The sequence below is a fragment of the Fukomys damarensis genome, unplaced genomic scaffold, assembly GCF_012274545.1.
Source record: "Fukomys damarensis isolate Sample0158 unplaced genomic scaffold, DMR_v1.0_HiC HiC_scaffold_11, whole genome shotgun sequence".
NCBI lineage: Eukaryota > Metazoa > Chordata > Mammalia > Rodentia > Bathyergidae > Fukomys > Fukomys damarensis.
Genome location: NW_022900923.1, coordinates 3,058,075 through 3,071,203, shown reverse-complemented (window position 1 = coordinate 3,071,203; position 13,129 = coordinate 3,058,075). Strand labels below are relative to the sequence as shown.

Genomic DNA, 13,129 nt, shown 5'->3' with positions numbered 1-13,129 from the left:
TCTGATTCTTTGGCTTGGCCATAGGATCCGAACTCCCATACACGTCCAAATGAACTGCTGTGAGCAAGCCTCCATGAAGTAGAGGTAGAACAAAGGTTACAACATATGGTTTATCTTTTCCATAATTACATTTTCAAATGTAATCCTATACACTTTTTCCCCTTAAATAAAGTCTTGCTTCAAACCAAATGTTTCTCTGCTAACACAGAGTAGGCAGATGAGAGTCCACATAAGGATATTGAGATATTCCGCGGTTTCATGGTTTTGAAAAGTTTGAATTAACATGCTGTACTTAGGGCCTCTTGAGCACAAAGCTGTGTGAAGGTAACAGTGCTTAGGAGTAGGTTTTTCTCCCATGTGGGCAAGCTCTTTCAGGCCACACTCAGTTGCAGAATCAGCTTTTTTCCCAGAGAGGCCAGGACAGCCGTGTATTGTAACATATCCCACATGTCCTCGACTGGATTGGGAACTCCGCCTTCTTATTCTCCTCCTAGAAGGGAGTTTCCTCCAAGCTCTGTGTCCCTCACGTTACTCCAAGGGGAAAACATGGATTTTTAAAAGGAGTTTTAAACCAGCAAAAATGACTGACAATATGTACGGATGATCACATTTCAAATCTGTGTTCTGCTACTCCGGTAACAAGGTAAGGTTAGCCCATCTTTCCAAATGTCTGTTTTTCTGTTGGAGAACATTCTATTACTTTGGAGAAAAAAATAGACCTTACTAGTGCCACTTTGTAGGAACTTAAGTAAGAATGGGGCAGGAATCTGACAGCGACTCAGAGACAGCCGATGCAGGCTAAGCACAGCAGGCAGACGACACACAGTAGGCAGGGGGTGTGGTGGGTGCAGTGTTTAACCCTCCTTCTTCTTTGTTCTGCAGAAAAAGCAAGCTGAGATACCCATTTCCCAGACTTCTTAGCAACCAGGGTTGTGGCAGGAGAGCTAGCTTCTGCCTGTTCTTGGATGCACTTGCCTGAGATGTAGAGATTAGGGGAGGTGGCTGCTTCATGCAGCGGTCCTTACTGAAAAGCCAGGTAATATCTCCATGAGGCCATTTTGCTGGTCGCAGTGTCCAACAACCACAGAACGTAAGGCAGCAGAAGCAGCAGCCTCCTTTTGCCTCAGCTACCAACATGGACAGCACTGTACTGTGCCCTTCTCCCCAACTCCTTCTTTCAAACTTATAAGCATATAATTCTCTGGGGTCTTAACTTCTCCATGCTTCAGTTTCCCCATTTTTAAACTGGTTGTAGTCAGGTTGGAATATGGTAGCCACCCAATAACCCATAGATCCATCCCTTTCTTTTCTTGCTTTCCTCATGTACACATGGTGTAGGTGACTGGTGTGAAAGCCATACTAGGGCTTCCTGATCATTTGAATTACTTACAAAGACCAATGAAAGTCAAACTTTAAAAATAGTCCCAAGTCTGAAGACCCTGTTACTCTATAGATAAACAGACCAAGAGCAACGAAAATTGGGCAAACAGCTCTGGGATCAGGAGAATTTCCCAATGGGAAAATGAGTGAAGATGAAGATCACCATTAAATTGGGGTCTGGAAATGTTCCCTCTATTGAAGAAAAATACATTTTACAAAGGACTCTTTTTAAAAGCATTTAGGGACCTGATGGCTGAAAATGACATTATCAAGAAGTAGCAGTTCATGAGGGAGATGGCTGGTTGGAGTCCAAACAGAAGAGATATTGAGCTGAGATCAATCAGAACCAACAGCTAGTGCTTGGGAACCCCTTGCCTTACCATACCAGAAAACTCATCTGAATTTCATGGGCGGAGTACAGAAGGGCAGAGGAAGTCAAACCATGCAAAAGTCTCCTTCTACATTCTATCCAATCATAACAGAACAGAATCTACCAATATGCTACACTCTGCCTAACATAGCTCTAGCAACAACTACTTTACTCCTTCTCAAGGTTGAAAGAATGGGAGAGAAAAAAATGAAAGAGGAGGCACATTAATCTTACTGTGAAGCGTTGTTTTAACAGTGATAGCATACATTTTCATCTGCTTTGGTTATTCACATTAACCTTCACCCACAAATACCTAACTCACATAATACTGAAGACCTCAGTCAGATGCCTGGGTTTCTCATCTCATGCCTTGTGGAGGTCCCAATGTAGCCATAAAGTCTGACTTTTGCACATTCCTAGGGTTTGCTATCTAGTTACCTCTTTATATTTGTCACTCTTCTATCACTGGGAAAATATCTGACACCCAGAACTCAAAGGGAGAGAGGTTTATTTGACTCATGGTTTCCAGTGGGTTCAGTATATGGTTGGTCGGCTCCAAGCCAGAAACAGCATAGTGGAAGGACCTGAGGGAGGAAAGCTCTCACTCCATGAAAGCCAGGAAGAAGAAAGAGAAGGGAGGAGCCAGGAAACACACTACATCTTTCTGTGCTTGCAGGTCTACCTCTAGTGACTCTGAACTCGTGTGGTTTCTGGGGGACATTTTAGATCTATACCATAATACTATTCTTCCAGGAAGGTTTCTCTTGTCGTGACTGTCACATAACATCAAAATAGATACATGGAACTCGGACTCTTCCTCCAGCTCTACAGAAACTTCCAGAAGCACTTCTGAAAACCTGAGATCACAGGTAAAGGGTCACCTTGCCTTCAGGCACCTTGCCTACTCCTCTCATCTTATCTGTCTAGTCTAACTCCCGCCAGCCCACCTGTTAGCAAAACAGCTTGGATTTCCTTATCAACTTCTAAATTTGCACACACATATTGATGGTGGATGCCAACACCAACAGATCCAGAGTAAAGAGTTTACTAAAAAGCATAAAATCTAGAAAAACTATAAAATAAATAATTCAACACTTATCAACAAAGTGCTCCTAGAGAAAATGAAACACTCCTGGACCTGGACTGGTTCAAACTGACAGTGCAAATAACAGCAGGGGTGGAATTAATTTGTCTATCTTAGCAATCAAGAAGGAAATCTATCAGCTTATTGGCTAGCTAGAACCATTTTATTTGGTAAAATATACTAAAGTGACCATATGTAACATCTCTGAATATAGCTCTTATATCTTCATTTTTCAGCCTCTCTTCATCATCTTCTCTGTTTTCCTTTCTTATTCATTTATTGCACAAGTATTTATTGAGCAGCAACTCAGTGTACTCCAGACACTGTAGGTACAGTAGTGGGTAAAACAAACAAGTGACCTGCCTTTATGGAGCTTAAATTCTGTTGGAAGACACCGGCAATAATCATGCAAATGAACACATAAAATAAGATCACATACTGGCCAATATGAGAAAGAAAATAAAGCAAGGCAATGGGATAGACAGTAACTAGGACACTCCAGGTCAAGTTTAGGTACGATGATCAGGAAAAGGTCCTTAAGAGGATCCTACTGGACAACGACCTCCTTGGTTAGTAGGAAAAGGGCATGGAGGAGCCTTCCAAAGCCCCAAGTTGGAAAGAGCAGAGGAAGTGAACGGGCAATGCAGATCACCTTACCATCACCACCAATGTACTGCAATCACCTGTCAAATACTTGATACCATTAGAAATAGATTGACAGAGAGCATCCTCATTTATTAATTAGTTGCAGTATGAAACAGTAATATATGACATAATAATTAAGTAGAGAGTTTAAAACATAAAAAGCCTGAAATACATAGGTAGTTTGTATACCTGTTTTAGAAATCCAGTTGTACTGTATGAGTTTTTACATGTGGAAAGTGCATACATGTTATACTTTGTATCTAAATGTCCCTCAAAGGCTGTGTGTTAAAGGCTTGGTCTCTGGAATGGTTCTACTGGGAGATGGTGGAACCTGTAGGAGTGGAGCTCAGCTATAGAAAGTGATGTCCTTGGGATCATGGCCTTGAAGGAGCTATTAGAACCCTGGCTTCCTGTCTGTCTTGATTTTGGCCCACTATGAGGGAAGCAATATACTTAGCCACATGTTCCCGCTGTGATGTATTTCAGTCTTTTTCACAGGACCAAAGGTAATACAGTCCAGTGACCACGGACTGAACCACTGAAGCCATAGGCCATCTTTTGTCCTTCTAAGTTGATCTTGCCAGGTATTTTGTCACAGTGGCAGAAAGCTAACACTGTATGCTATCAGGCACTCTGAAATTGCCATTCTTCTGAAAAATCTACCTCCACAAATAATGAAAGAAGCCTTTGCAGTACTGTCTTGGGCTCCTAATGTCAGCCCAAGTTAAGCAATGTCCGACAAGTTAAACATTTGGGAAACTCCTAGGGTTTCACAGTCTTTTAAAGTCAGCAAAGAGAACCACTCATGCTATTTTTTGTTTTTTGTTTTTTGGGGTGTTTTTTTTTTTTTTGCTATGCTTTAGGGATGACTCTGAAGAGAGTTCACATGATTTCTGGACATTGTAATATTTTTCCATCCTCTAGAGATGGGGAGGAAGAGTCAACTGTGTGCCCAAAATAGTGAGCTGAAACAAATTATGTAGTGGGCTTAACAGAAAACTACCATGTGATGAAATATTCTCCCTCTGTTTAATTTATGAAAAGCACTTCGTATATCCCACACCCACCTCCCTGGGGGCTTTCCCATCAGTCTGTTCAATTGCCTGGCCAATGAATTAATTTTTCCTTCACAGCCAAGGACATTAGGACTGCAAGAAAAAGATCAGCACCCCCATTCCATTGGTTCAAAAGGACTTCCCCAAGGAATTGCTCTCCTCCCAAATTCCAAAGTGATGCTAAAACACCCACCCACTTCTGAAATACAATGGATGTTATCCATTTAGAGTTTAAGAGCAAGAGTTGAAGTGAGGCTACCAGCTCACAGAGGGATTTTTCTGGGAGCCTCCCAAAAGCTTCACTCTTATGCAGAACAATGCTTCATCCTCATCCTGAGGTCAGGGCATAGTTTTAATTAATATGGGAAACTCAACCCTCTGTGAGATCTCAGATAATCACTTACTCTGAGTATCAGTTTGTCCACATATGTGAAAATACTTATGTGGGAGGAAGAAAAAAAGGTAATATGAAGTAAGATGCTCATTAGAGCATTAAATATAAGGGCAAAAGATTAGAAACAACTTGACTTCCAAAATGTTAAAACCATAACAATATTGTACTGGATTTGATAAATAAAAAAACAACTAAAATTTGTGCAGCATATTACTTTATTAAATATGTACACATGCATTGCCTAATTTTTAAACAGCCTAATAAAAAGCAGACCAATTTATGATTTTCTTACCACATTATTTATTATTGATAGATAACAACTCTAAATCTTCAAGGGATGCAGTGTGATATTTTGGAACATTTATACATTTTGTAATGATCAGCTCAGGATTTTGAGGTCATTTATCTTCTCAAATATTTACCATTTCTTGGTGGTGACAGCACTCAAAATCCTTTCTTCTTCCAGCTCGACTGAATTCTATGATACAAATACTGTTAGCTATAATCACCCTTCCTCATAACAGGATGGGTAAACATTTCCTCCACCAGCAGTGACTTTGTGCCCACAAATGGGCCCTTTTCCATCGTCTCTCTCCCTTACCCTCTCTGGCCTCTTGTAATCACTATTCTGCTCTTTGTCCATGAGCTCAGCATTCTTAGTTCCATGCATGAGTGAGATCGTGTGGTACTTATGAGGCATTTATCCTTCTGTGCCTGGCTCTTCCTTTAACATTATGATCTTCATGCTGTTGTTGCAAATGACAGGAAGTTGTCCTTTATATTCCATGGTGCATGTGTCATGTGTTCCCTGTTCACTCACCTGAACCTTGAGTCCCTGAACAGCTGATTCCCTGTCTGGCCTGTCATGCACACTGCAGTAATGACATGGGTGTGCAGGTGTCTCTCCAATATATTGAATTCAGCGCCTTTGAACATATGCCTGTCGTAAGACTGTGGGGTCTTCTGTAGTTCTGTTTTTAGTTTTAGAGGTACCTCCACAATGTTTTCTATAATGACTTGCTAATTTACATTCCCACCAATGTGGAGACCAAGGCTCGGAGAGAGTAAGTGACTTCCCAAGGTCACACAGGTTGTGTGACAGGGCTTGCTCTGACCCAGCCTGGGGTAGAGTAACAGTCCCAGAATGCAGGGTCAGTCGGGATATCAGCTGCCCAGCCCTCTTTCCTGATATTTCCTGGAGATAGTTCAGGAATGTAGGGTTCATTGTTCTCCTCTGCAAGGAGGATGGGTGCAGTGTAGTTAGAAGAGCACAGTAGAATGCCACGCTTAGCATGGGGCTAGAGTAATAATCCCACTTCCTCTCCCTACTCCTTCACTGGTAATCATTCAACCTTTCCACCGACTCTACCCTGCTACCTCTGCCATTAGTGTAACAGCTACCAGGTAACTTATTTTCTCTCTACCTGCTGATTTGAGCAGTGCTACCCAACAGGCCAACTCCATTCCTGTCCCCAGCAAGCAGAGAGAGAAAACTCTTCCTCAAGTACCCAATCCACTCATCTCATTCCTTCTGATGACCCTAATTCTTCTTCTGGAGCTCTACCTGCCTGTCAGCCCATGCTCCATCTTGAGGCCTAGGATGAGCTTCCTACTGTAGGAAACAATGCAAACACCTTCACATATCCATGTGCTTGGGCTTTTCTGAGTGATCTGGGCTACAGGATGAGTGAATGGTAAACCTGGAGCCTCCTGTCCATTTTCCAAGGAGAACATACCCCAGGGAGCTTTTCTTTCCTTCCTCCCACTCTCAGGAGGGGAGCACTAGGCTCTCAGTCTCAGGGTTCCTCACTCTTTCTCCTGCCATCTACAGGCAACTTGTACCAGCCTTGTGTTACCCTAAGGGGAATGAGCACAGTGAACTGGTGCCACCTTGCTCCATACACAAATGGACAGTCTGCTCTGATCCAAACACCTATGTCTACTGTAAGGATAAAACAAACAAATAAATGTAAACATAAAATATCACCTCTCAGGCTCACTTTTGCCCCATGGAAGTCTGAAATCTCCTTCTTGCCCTCCTGCTTGATAGAATGTGGGTCATTAACATCTACAGAGTCCCCTCAAATGACTGCAGAGGAAACTCCCATTTAATATTAGTTCTGTCCTCCATCAGGTGGCACTGCATGGAAAAGAGAATCTGCTTGTCATGAGAACCAAAGTTAAGACCTTAAAGGGAATCCTAAATTTTTATTTAGAGATGAAATGTAACTTGGAGGAGAAAAAGCATAAAGAGACTCACCAGATTCCCCAGTGCCTCTTCCACATATTAAGGCAATATAGCAGGGAACTGATTCCGAGATTGAGGAATGGAAAAGGTCATCAGGTCACCTATTTGTTCTTCCTCCAGAGCAAAGAATTTCCAGCAATATCACGGCTTCAACAACAGAACTGGAAAGAATATGAAAAGGATGCTTCTCTCCCTCCTGAACATGGTACTGTCAAGTTGTTGAAAATCAAAAAGCCTCCTCAACTCAAATTAAAAGCCTCAGGTCTGGGCAGCCACCTTTCCTGCCCGTGCATTTATGATGACCCTTGGGACCAAAGCCATTCTCATGAGAGGCACACAGCAGGTCATTGTCAGAGACTGTGACATCATCCTGCACTCAGGCCACCGGAAGCTAGAATCAGTCCACACAAGGGAGTGGAAATGGATCTTCTAGTCTGTGACTGGCCCACTTCACGAGATTCGGATGATTTCAAATTCCTAGCACAGCTTTTCTTCTGTCTGTAGGTTTCTGGTTCCTTTCAGAACAATCCTTGCTTGTCCTTCTGTAGAGAACACAAGAGACTCTAGTCTTCAGCTGTACTTAATTTCCAGGTCCAAGCAGAGCCCTCTGGCCCCCATGTGGGGCCCTCTGTCTGGTCTGGCTCCATCTAATTAGGCCAGCCTTTCACAAAACCAAAACTTTAGAAAGCCTGGTTTCCTTTATCATCTCAAGAGCAGATGTCTTCTATGACACTGGGCAAGTCACTCAACCATTCCAATCTTTGTTCTTCTATGCTACACACAGCCAGCACAGATGACCTCTCAGGCATCCATGTCTCCAGGGTTGGCATTCTGTAAATCGTAAAAACCCTTTGGAATAGTCGCCTTCTGCAAAACAGTCAAACTCCAACCTCGAAGAGGGTAATCCTTTCACAAAATAGGATAAAAACTCCTGAGACACTAGGCTTCAAATGGATGGAATCTGGTGCTAGCTGGATTGCTCATTCCTAGACCTCAGCCAATGGCACCAGCCAAGAAACCTTTAATAATTAAATGTATTTGGATAAGACAGTGGCAAAATCAACTTCCTGCATGACAGAAAGTACATCTCTGTTTACATAATGGCATAAAAACTAGAGGGGGAAACCAGTTCATGGGGCAATCGACCAATGTGGTCACTACTTTTCATTTTCTGTGGAGCAATGGAAAACATCATGCCCTGCCATTCTGAAGTCAAGAGGACAGACCATACCAATGTGTGCCATCTGGTAAAGAGACTGTTGGATGTCAGGGATGACCATCCCTGGCCATGGAGTTAAGCAGCTTGTGTGCATGGAAGACAGGCTGTGTTTCTATCCTACCTGATTCTGTTATCCCATTACGGAGTCAGCTTTACCTGGGACCTGGCATCCCAGGAAACTGGCCTCTTTGCTCTAAGGTTGTTAAATCATAGTCACCTGTGTGTCCCCCCAAGCTCACTTGGGAGGAACACCCCAGCAGAGTCCATTCTGTACCAGGCGGGAAACAGAGAGCTTTACGACACACATCTGCTGGTGGCTGTGTCCAGCTGTACTTTTGAAGTAGATGGCACCACAGTCATCCCACCACTTCCTATCAGCCTTGGACACATGTGTCATAAGCAAGCAGTGGACAAGAGCCTTACTGGCTGCGTCAGAGCCTAATATTCCCTTTCCACCCGGAGTAGCCAGTTAATATGCCAGGCTAGACTTCGGAGGATTACTCTACCCTATGGAAGCAACAAACGAATAACACGAAAAGCAGAAAGAGCTGTGCCCTGGTGTACAGTGGTCTGAAACTCACTCATTACTCATCTGAGTGTGAGAAACTTGGGGAACAAGAGAAGGTCTGGGGGTCCGCAGAGGCCATTCCATCCAGTGAGTTCTTTTTATTTTTCCCCCCTAGGGCAGCATCTAATTGCTTCCGTGCTGCTGACAGTTGGGCCTGGGACTCTGTTCCAAATATTTGTTATTCTCCAGGAAGGAAAAAAAAAAGCAAACAAAGTTTCCGGTGTCTGTTCTGTATTTCAAGGTTCTAATTTCAAGACCAATTGACTTGCCTCACGAAGGTAGACACCGAGAGAAGGAGCTGCTGAAACCTCAAAGATTGTGCTACCAGAAAACGGTAGGGTAGGGGCAGTCCAGTGGCATGGACAAGTTTGAAGGAAAAGACATATTCCCCGGTGTTCAGGGAAAAGAGGGGTAGAAAATGGTCTAGTCATTACGTACTTCCCGATGACTAAAGTTTCTCCTCCCTCTCTCTCTCTCCCTCTCCCTCTTTCTCCCCTTCTCTCCCACCCCTTCCCATCCTTTCCTTTCATTTCTTGCTTTACTGTCCAGAGCCCACTGAACCAAAAGCACCTTAACTTCTTCATGAGGCCCTGATCTTCCTCGGTCTGAGGAACTTTCTGGTCTCTTCAGATCAGCTTTTGGGCCTCCTCCACATGTACCTTAGGGGTCTGGGAACCTAACCATAGTCAGCACCCCAGCTTCCTGACACCAAATCCTTCAGTGCTCAGAAAGCCAAAATCAGCAACCGCTAGAACTAGGGAAATGAGAAGAAGAAAACTTGGACTCTCCCTCAGGTAACCTGCAGCTCTCCAAGGGATACTACCCATGCATATCAAACAACCAGTTAAATCTACACCACATTATATCGACACTTCTTGAGGGAGTTCTGCCTTCACTAGTGCCAAGCAAACCTAAGCCTCATTTTTCAATTCTATAATCAGCAACTTGGAAATATGACAGGGTCTTCTTTCTCCACTGCAGATTCTTATGATAATATATTTGTCCTTTAAAGATGGCTATGAGCCATCAATTTTTGGTCTAGTGAATGAATAATTTTACATTCAAAAACACTTTGGGGCCTATAATTTCTTTCATTTAACTCCTCAGTTTCTTTGGCGGCTTTATAACCTGGTATACAAGGAGACTGTTATCAAATATATTTTTCTGTTTTTAAATTTCAATGCAACAAGTTATGAACTGGTGTGTTTGGGCTGGAATTCTCACTTTTCTGGGGCTGATCATTAATCATCCCGAGAGCTGGTCTGTTCTTCCTCAAAGAGAGCTCTGGTCCCTGGAAATCCCTGTTCTCAGGCATGGGAGCTGGACAGTTTGTGACCACTGAGGGCCGCCTGCAAAATGGGACAGAGCTTTCAAAGGGTGCTATTCATTACCTCACAAGTCTTCCAGTATGTCTGCCTTGGATTTACTAGTTCAGTGAAATTTTGATGGATTTTAAAATACATATAAATAACTGCCGTAAAATGCCGGCAGCTCTCCCCAACACCAGCGAGGAGAGCACAGCACAGGCGTGCCCTGGGCACACCCCTACAGCTTTGTTGGGAGAATTATGACTTCACTCCTGGAAGTCCTGTCTCTTACTTCTTGAATGTGCTTTATTTTTTCATTCTAACATAATAATTTTACATTTAAAATGATAGGACAGAGTGGCTTCTCTCTGACTGAAACCTCTATAACTACCTACAAATATGTGAAACGCCTTAAGTTTAAACCTCCATCAAAGCCAAGAGACTTCTGAGTGTTCGGATAAATTTTATTGCAATAACTTCGACCGTGCACAGAATGCCAAGTAATATCTACACGTTCTCAACCATGTTCCAAACAATGGAAAAGAAACACAGGAAAAGAAATTTAAATGTAACAACAAGAAATGAGAGGAAGAATGAAAGATGGAAAAATGAAAGGAGATGAGAAATAAGAAAGCTGTGCCCAAAATAAGGAGTTGTTAAGAGTTCACAGATTCCTAGATTCAAGGTTTTTACCCTGGTTCTGGGGTCTGGGAGAAGGGATGAGTTATACAAATTAGCCAAACTGAAGACCTTGTCCCCATTCAGGATAAAACTTAGTTCTAATTTGTTGGCACTGGAAGAAACCTCAGAGAACTTTCAGTTCAACCCTCACATTTTACAAAATGAAGAAATAATGACTCAGAGAAGTAAACTGGTTTCTGAACAGTCTCCCAGCTGATGAGTAGAATCATCAGGCCTCAGCCACATCTAATTCCTAACTCATTCTCTTTACTTTGCCTCCTTTCTTTCTTTCTTTCTTTCTTTCTTTCTTTCTGTCTGTCTTTCTTTCTTATAGACCTTTACAATCGCTGTCATATTGTGCAGTCCTCATTTTGTGCACTCCTGCACTACACACACACACACACACACACACACACACACACACACACACTGACACTTCTGTCTCATGCTTAGGAAACAAGAGCTCTGCATCAGTGACAGTAGACTGGCGAGGAAGAGCCAGGCACACATGCTGACAGTAAACACAGTGTGTGACGGGGCACTCCCAGCTCTTGCATCTGCTCCAGCATGACCTTTGGGGAATTTGTAAAGTAATTCACCAGCCTCTCTCTCCCCAAATGCACCAAACCCTTCTGCAATGCAGACCCAGCTGTGCAACTCCACCCCGGAGAAGCAGGAGACTGGTGCTGGTGGCACATCCCAAGGGATGCATTTTTTTAGCAGTCCTGCTGTTGTCACCCTAAGTGGGAAACAGCCATCACTTTTGTTAGCAATTTTGGGTTCCATGGACTTCTTCCATGGCACAGACAGATGTGCGAGCTCTTCCAGTTCACAGCCTTCACTTCTGGGGCATGTACCCCCTCCCCTGCCAACCATGTTAATTTGCTGTGGAAAGCCTATCTCAAACAGTGGAAACAGCCTCTCTCAGTTTCTTTAAGGGGCCTTACAAACCCAATGTGGGCTCCTTCATGTAAACATTGCTGCCTCTGACAAATCTTCAGAAGAGCTTATGCTCCCAGATAATTTCGAGGTGGTAAAGATGGATTGACACAACTGAACTAGAGGCGCAGCCTAGTGGAAATTGGTGCAGTGGTGTCGGTCCTTCAAAATAGAACATTGAGTAACAGGGAAGAGCAGAGCTGGTGCAGAGATGTGAACCTGTAGTCCCAGCCACCTGGGAGGCTGAGATGGAAGGCCAGTTAAACCCAGGAGGTATATAAACAAAAACACTAAACTTGCTAGAAGATAAGTTAGGCAGAACTCTGGAAGACATTGGCATAGGAAAAGAGTTTATGAACAAATCCTCAGTAGCACAGGAACTAGCAGAAAGAATCAGCAACTGGGATCTCATCTTATTAAAAAGCTTCTGCACTGCCAAATAATCCATCAACAGAACCAAGAGACAACCTACAATGTGGGAAAAAAATTTTACCAGCTGCTCCTCAGACAAAGGTCTATTATCTAAAATATATAAAGAACTCAAAACAACCAGCCCCCCCAAATATAAAGACCCAATTCTAAAATGGGCATCTGAAATGAACAGACATTTCTCAGACAAAGAAATAAAAGCAGCAAGTAAATATGTAAAAAATGCTCCACATCACTGGTCATTCGAGAAATGCAGATAAAAACAACACTGAGATTTCACCTCACCCCACAAAGAATTGCTGCTATCAAGAAATCACACAACAAATGTTGGCGCAGTTGTGGGGAGAAAGGAACCCTTCTCCATTGCTGGTGGGAGTGCAGACTGGTGCAACCACTATGGAAGTCAATATAGAGATACCTCAAAGAACTACAATTAGAGGTTCCATTTGACCCAGCCATCCCTCTGTTGGGTATCTTTCCAAAAGAATTAAAAGAATCATACCACAGTGATATATGCACACATGTTTATAGTGGCACAGTTTGTAATAGCTAAAATTTGGAAACAGCCCATCTGCCCATCAGTTGGAAACTGGATAAAGAAGATGTGGTTTTTCAATAAAATGGAATACTACTCAGCCATAAAGAATGAGAAATTAGATTCATTCATAGGTAAACGTATACATTTTCAGGATATACTCCTAAGTGAAATACATATGTCACACATATGCAAATACCGAAGAGTTTCTCTGGTGTGAAAAACAAAAATAGCACTCAAGATCCTAATGGGACAATTAGCAACGAAATAGGAAA

At 42.8% G+C, this 13,129-nt stretch overlaps 1 long non-coding RNA gene across 1 annotated transcript; it reads left to right on the top strand.

The window, feature by feature from the left end:
- The first annotated feature begins 501 nt into the window (after nucleotides 1-501).
- On the top strand, nucleotides 502-4,722 carry LOC104875104. The gene is made up of 3 exons (XR_783938.2): nucleotides 502-643; nucleotides 2,504-2,619; nucleotides 4,613-4,722. It is a non-coding gene; the product is annotated as an uncharacterized LOC104875104 (long non-coding RNA).
- The last annotated feature ends 8,407 nt before the right edge of the window (nucleotides 4,723-13,129 follow it).